This window comes from Cyrtonyx montezumae, unplaced genomic scaffold, assembly GCF_038088225.1.
Source record: "Cyrtonyx montezumae isolate F1298 unplaced genomic scaffold, pur_monq_1.0 scaffold_8, whole genome shotgun sequence".
Taxonomy (NCBI): domain Eukaryota; kingdom Metazoa; phylum Chordata; class Aves; order Galliformes; family Odontophoridae; genus Cyrtonyx; species Cyrtonyx montezumae.
This window is the reverse complement of record NW_027072089.1, coordinates 111,904,013-111,910,068: the sequence shown is the minus strand read 5'-3', so window position 1 is coordinate 111,910,068 and position 6,056 is coordinate 111,904,013.

The window sequence follows — 6,056 nt, the reverse complement described above, 5'->3', positions numbered from 1 at the left end:
CCCATTTTGATTAAACGCAGCTGCATAGTGTCTTGTCCCAGGCTCTGTTGAAGGAATACGTTTTGCCGTGGTGTTGTGCTTGTATTTGACATTTAGCTGCTATTAAAAAGAGCTGGGGGGTCCGATGGCCCCAGCAGAGCTCCGTGTGCTCCAGTGCTGTACTTCTCGGCCTAAAATGGGTGTGTGTGTGTGTCCTCTTTAAGAAACGTGCAGCTCCTCTCAAAGGGGTGTTTTTAACCTGTGTGTTACAGCAACAATAGATTATGAACTGGACACCTCATAAAGGTTAGCACAGGCATGTGCGGGCATGCTTTTTTTAAAGCATCCAGCTGGGAATCTGTGTAATTTTAGAAACGTGTTTTAATAGCCTGAGGATAACATCTCTTAGGTAACTGCTTGGAGCCACGGATTTCTGTTGATGGCAGCACTTTCCCGAGATAAATACCCGTGCTTCTTTTTGCTTAGTCTTATTGAATTGCACAAATGTATCTATTCACCATCTCGGCTGGTGTGCGAGTTAGCAACAAAGCTATTTTAACGTAAAAGTGATAACGTTTAATTAAAGCAACAAGTTATCACTGAAAGTAGCCTAAAAATAGCTGTTATGCCACACGGAGATGGTTCCATTGCACAACTTTGTTTCAAAAGGATGTGACATTAGAGAAATTGTTTTTGGAGCTTATTTAGAAGATGGGTGGAAATGGGAGCAATGTCAGAGGACGATGCTACTGCTTTTATTTAAACTACTGGGGAGGAGAGGTTTCTTTTCTTAAATTATTTTTAAATTTTATGTGAAAAGCTTGAGCTGGACTGCTGAAACACTTCACCGTTGTGCCTGCAGACAAGCCCTCATGTTTGACAAAGTGCAGAAGCACGAAGCCTGGAGACCCTTTGTGGCTGTGTTGTTTTTCTGCTGTAGGAGCTGACCTGTTTGTGCGCTGCTGACTGTATTCCAAGCAGAGATGTTTCTGAAATAAATAACTGCTTTTCTAACAGCTCTGTTATTGCACCATTTCTGTTGTCAGACTGCTCAAACATTGGAATTGGATCTTTCTTTTTGTCGGACAGAAATGTTTAAATATTTAATCTTCTCGTTGGGTGCATTGGTTGTACTACTGCATCATTTTTTTTTTAATTATTATTTATTAAAGAAGAAGGAAAAGTATTCTATGTCCCAGTATTTATTTTGTGTATCAGCTGTATGTAAGTGCATGCGAATGCTTTACGGCACTTTAATTGGGAACAGTTAAGCATTAGTTATATTTAACTCACATTTAAATACATTAAAAGAAAATCGGCGTCTTCTGCAACTTGAGCAACACGGTGATGTTCAGCAGTGTCATATATTTTGTTTTTAGGAGAGCATCCCCAGCATTCGGAGTGTTATTCCTTCATTTTGCATCGTGCCATTTCCTGCTGGTGTTTCAAACAGGGTAATGTCGAGTTTGTAACACATCTAATTACTATTGCCAATTTCATCTGATGGCAATAATTCTGCGCTCAAGTAATTGCACTTAACTGCTGTGCTGTAGCTTTTGCTCAGAATGCAACGGTCCCATTTTATATGATGATTTCTTAAAAGTTTTCAATTAATTACATCAAGTTACACCTTTTGTCCTGTGTTTAAACCTACCATTGAGGCTTCGTTTTTATTTTTTTTTCTTCTATTGGTATCCAATTTGCTTTGATGTGCCCTGAATAATTTCAGCTATTTTTGAGTTGTGCATACATAGTTATGTTTGGTTTTCTTTCTGCTTTTCTTTTGTTTTCCTATTCCCATTCTTTATTTAATTTTATTTATGTATTTATTGTAAAAATTAAGAGGAAATTGCCCCACTCATACAGTGTATACTTACACAGTGCATACCCCCAGGACGTAGTGAGCAACCTGTTACAGTGCCATTGGGACACACTTGCAAGAAAGATGAGAGAAATAAAAGCAATGTGTTTTGGACAGTAGATCTTTGTGTGAGGAGCAGGGTGCTCCTGCAAACCCCTCACCCTCTGCCTGCAACACCCCGTGCCTGGGATTTTTCTAAGTCATTATTTGGGGAAAAACGTCTACATACTTAAATTCAGTAGGTGCACAATATAGGTGACTTAGCACTCAGAGTGCAGAGATGTGTGTTTTTGCAGCGTTTCTGTCCTTTGGCTTTTACAGGGCTGCGTTTTTCCCCAGCATCAAAGCACACAATCCATTTTCGAGCAGGAAAGGCGCAGATGCTCGAGGAAAGGCAGTCACAGCACCAGAGAAGAGGTCGGGGTGGAAGGGACTACGGTCCCTTCCAATCGTTACGGTGCTGAAGCATCGTGCTGCAGCGCTGCTCCGCCTTCGCAATAACGCGTCGGAAAGCACCGCAGCTGTCTCCTACAGCGGGAATCGGCCCCAGCTGGGGGCTGGGGCACCTCCGCTTTGCTTCTTTATTGATCTGCGAGGTAGCCCGGTGAACGGTTTGTGCATATGTGTGTAGGTGTGTGTGTGCAGCATCTGCAGAAGCTCCTGCGGCGGAGGAGGGGAGGGAGGGGGTGGAAGAGGAGGAGAAGAAATTGAAAAAAAAAAAAAAAAAAAAAGAAGGGAGGGGGAGATGAGGAAATAAGAAAGGAGGGGAAAAAAATAGAGGAAAAAAGAGGGGATAAAGAAAGAAGCGAAGCAGGGGAGAAAAATAAAGAAGAAGAAGAAAACGTTAAAATAAATAAATAAAAAGGAAGGGGAAGGAATGCAAAAGAAGAAAAAATAGGGAAGGTGCCCTCTCCCTCAGGCAGGCAGAGCATCCCGGGCCGCGCTGCCCCGATGCCGCCGGAACGCCGTTTCCCGCCCGTCCCGCGGCGCCGCGCAGCGCTTTACCTGCCCGCCGCGCCCGCTCCGCCCCTCCGCGCCGCGGGGTCGCGCACGCGTGTGCCCGCGCCCCGGCTGCTGGAGGCGCGCGGCCGCAGCGCGGTTACCCGTGGCAACCGCCGCCCGTGGCAACGGAGCGGGGACGGGGACGGGGGGGCTCCGCGCGGGCACAATGGGGGCGGTGGCCCCGCGGCCCTGCAGAGGGAGCGCCGCCCCGCGCCGCCAGGGGGCGCTGCGGTGCAGCGAGAGGCGCCGGGCGGGCGGCGCCCCCGCGCTGTGTGCGCGGCGCTGAGGCGCTGCTGGCGCCCGGGGGTCCGCGCAAATGGCGGTGATGCGCGGCGGCGAGCGGGGAAAGCCAAGCGAAGCATTTAATGTTTTGGTTTGTTTTACTTGCTTCATCGGGCTCCCCGTGATGTAAGCCGGGATTTGTGTAATTAATTGACCAGTCTTAACCTGTTATCGTGATGTAAGGAATTTGGAACTCATTAATTTGGGCTCTGACAGATTTCATATTAGAGCTGGCAAATATGGATTGAGCCTCTTACTCTGGTAGCGGCTGGAATTTCTGTGACAGTGAGGATTAGTGAAGAAGACCTATTGCCGGAGTCAGGCTGCCTCTTTGTAATCAGCGTCCCATCCGCATTAATGGGCTATCGGGGGAGAGAACAAATGAACACCAAAATCAGACCCATTGGGTTCATCTCCACTGCCCTCCTTCGTAGGGCATCCTTCGTCTGACAGCCTCACCCAGCTCAAGGAGCTCACGATCTGCCACGTGTGCTTTACCATTACTTAAAACAACACAAAAGTGAGCATCTGAAAGTATAGCAGGCTATTGTAATTTACAAGTATTTGCACTTTCAAATATTTAAAATACGCTGTAGTAATTACTTGCCAGCGCTACCCGTGATTTTGGCTGCTTGCAAAATTACAGTTAGTCCTTACTACTACTCCCTTCTTTTTGAGCTTGTACATCAGTCCAAGAAATCAGTCATCAGCTGAGATGGGCTGTTGGCTTGGTTCTCACATTAGTTCTGTTCCTTGATGGTTAATCATAAAGCAAAGCAAAAATGTTGCACAAAAAACAGAGTATGGAAAACACCTTTTGAACGAGAACAGCTCTGCCTCAGATGTGTAGTAACTTAACCCAGCGTGGAAGGCCTGAGTCAGAATGTCACTTCTGGACTAGAAGTGGCTCAGATCCAGCAGGGGCTGGTTCGGTTGAAGTCGATGGAGAAAAAGACCACTGTGCTGCTTATATTGAAGGTGAAAAAAAATTCTGCCTTCTGAATGTCGCTCAGATTAAAAATGACATTCTCGTTTGAACCAATAGGTGGCCTTTGTGGATGTGCTCCGGTCAGGTGTTTCTCTTCCCGAGGACAAAACAATACTTGCTTTGAATTAAAGATCGTTTTCCAACATCAGTTTTCAAATGTAATGAAGATACATTTTTGTTTCTGAGAGCTGATGGGTAGTACGTGAAGCTCTACATTTGTTTTCTGTTGTTCTGGACATTTGTGGTTTTCTGTGTTCTTATGTGTGTAAGTCCCGAGTCTTTAATGCATGATCAATAATTGTGATGATGAAGTGGTCTATAAAATCTATTCTTTCTCCCCCACGTGTGCGCTCTCAAAATGTCATACATTCCCAGGTTGTAAGGCCTCTCACGTGTTCCTATTTCATGCTGTTTACTCAGGTGACCAAGGCACATTTAGGAGAGTATCTCCCTGTGCTTCAGAAAGGAGCACTGTGGTTTTGCAGGAGTCACACCTCTGAGCCAAGTCTCAGAACTTTGAATCTATTTGATTTCCTATACAAGCAGTATTCACTCGCTGTGAAACTGGGCTTTAATTCAATTGCTGGGAATTTCAAGGTCTTAGAATGGGACAGGATTTCACCCATAAAACGCATTGTTCCCACATTCCCATCCTACCTGCATTTGCTTTCTATACTGAACTGAAGACTGTTTTTTCAGTGGTGAGATTGAAGTACCAAAGTGTGAGGAGCTATTCAATCCTCGATGGCTGGCTTTCACCAATGGAGGCTGCTTTTAAAGGAATTTCATTGCTGCAAGGCATCCTCTGAAGGATCTTGTCACTCCCCACACGTCTCCCTTGGGGAAGCTGCTCCTGCAGCTGGACGTAGCCTTGAATGAGCCCTTTGGGACAGTGGCATTTAGTCCCAAGGAATTACTTCAATGGAAGAGTAACTCGTACATGGCAGTGGGATGGTTTCCTATCACATGGCCAAAAAAGTGCCTTATTTGTGCTGCATATATGAATCTTCTCTGTTAGTCTTCACTGCAGGAGATCCACAGCCCTTACTGTTATAATGGCTGAAGATGCTGGGAGGGTCCATCAAAAGGCTGCAAACTTGATCAAACAAAACAGGAACTCTGGAAGCAGGTTTGGCTCTGGATGGCTGGAATTTCGTTGGGAAGTCAAAATAACCCTTTGGCATCAGTGTCTGTACATCACCGGCTGGGTATAGGAAGTCCATAATTCTTCTGTGTTTATGATAAAGCTTTCCTGCTCTGAGCTTCAAAGCCCTCTGCAATGAGGGATTAATTCAGCCTCACGTGGAATAAACAGGATCTGCTGTTTTGTGGGGGGGAAATGGAGACGCGGCAAGGCACAGGGACATCTGGGGCCTGCTTCAGGCCAGGGGGAAGCTGGGACTTTCCCCTATTCAGTGCCAAGCTCCTCTGAAAAGCCCTGCCATAGGCGCAAGGCCTTTGCTAGAGGGAGCAGAGGGGCCCCACTTTTTGATGTGTGACTTGAATCACCTGAAAGGGATTTGCTTTCCTCTGAACTCCAGCGCTGGGAAACCAAGCTCCCCCAGACATCTGTTGCGTCTGAAAATTTGGGCCTAATTATCCTTCAGGCTGTGGCATTCAGAGCAGAGATTTATGCCTATTTTGGAAAAGAAAAGGAGGTTACTCACACCTCTCACTAATTAAAAACCAGAGGTGAGGAGAGACGGGCAATTAGGACACCTTGTTTGTGCCGGTTAAATAAGCGGCACGGGCAGAATTTGCTCGGAGGGACCCTTGCAGCAGTGCTGAGCTCTCGTTAATCTCAGTGCTGTGGTTGGAACCAAACTGGAGAAAGCAGGGCTGGTGTTGACAGAACACTACAGGACAGGGCCTTGCTTTGTGCCCAGAGCTCTCCCGTGCTTTCCTCCTGCCCTGCTGCTCCCTAATTGCAGCGCTTCCTACGGA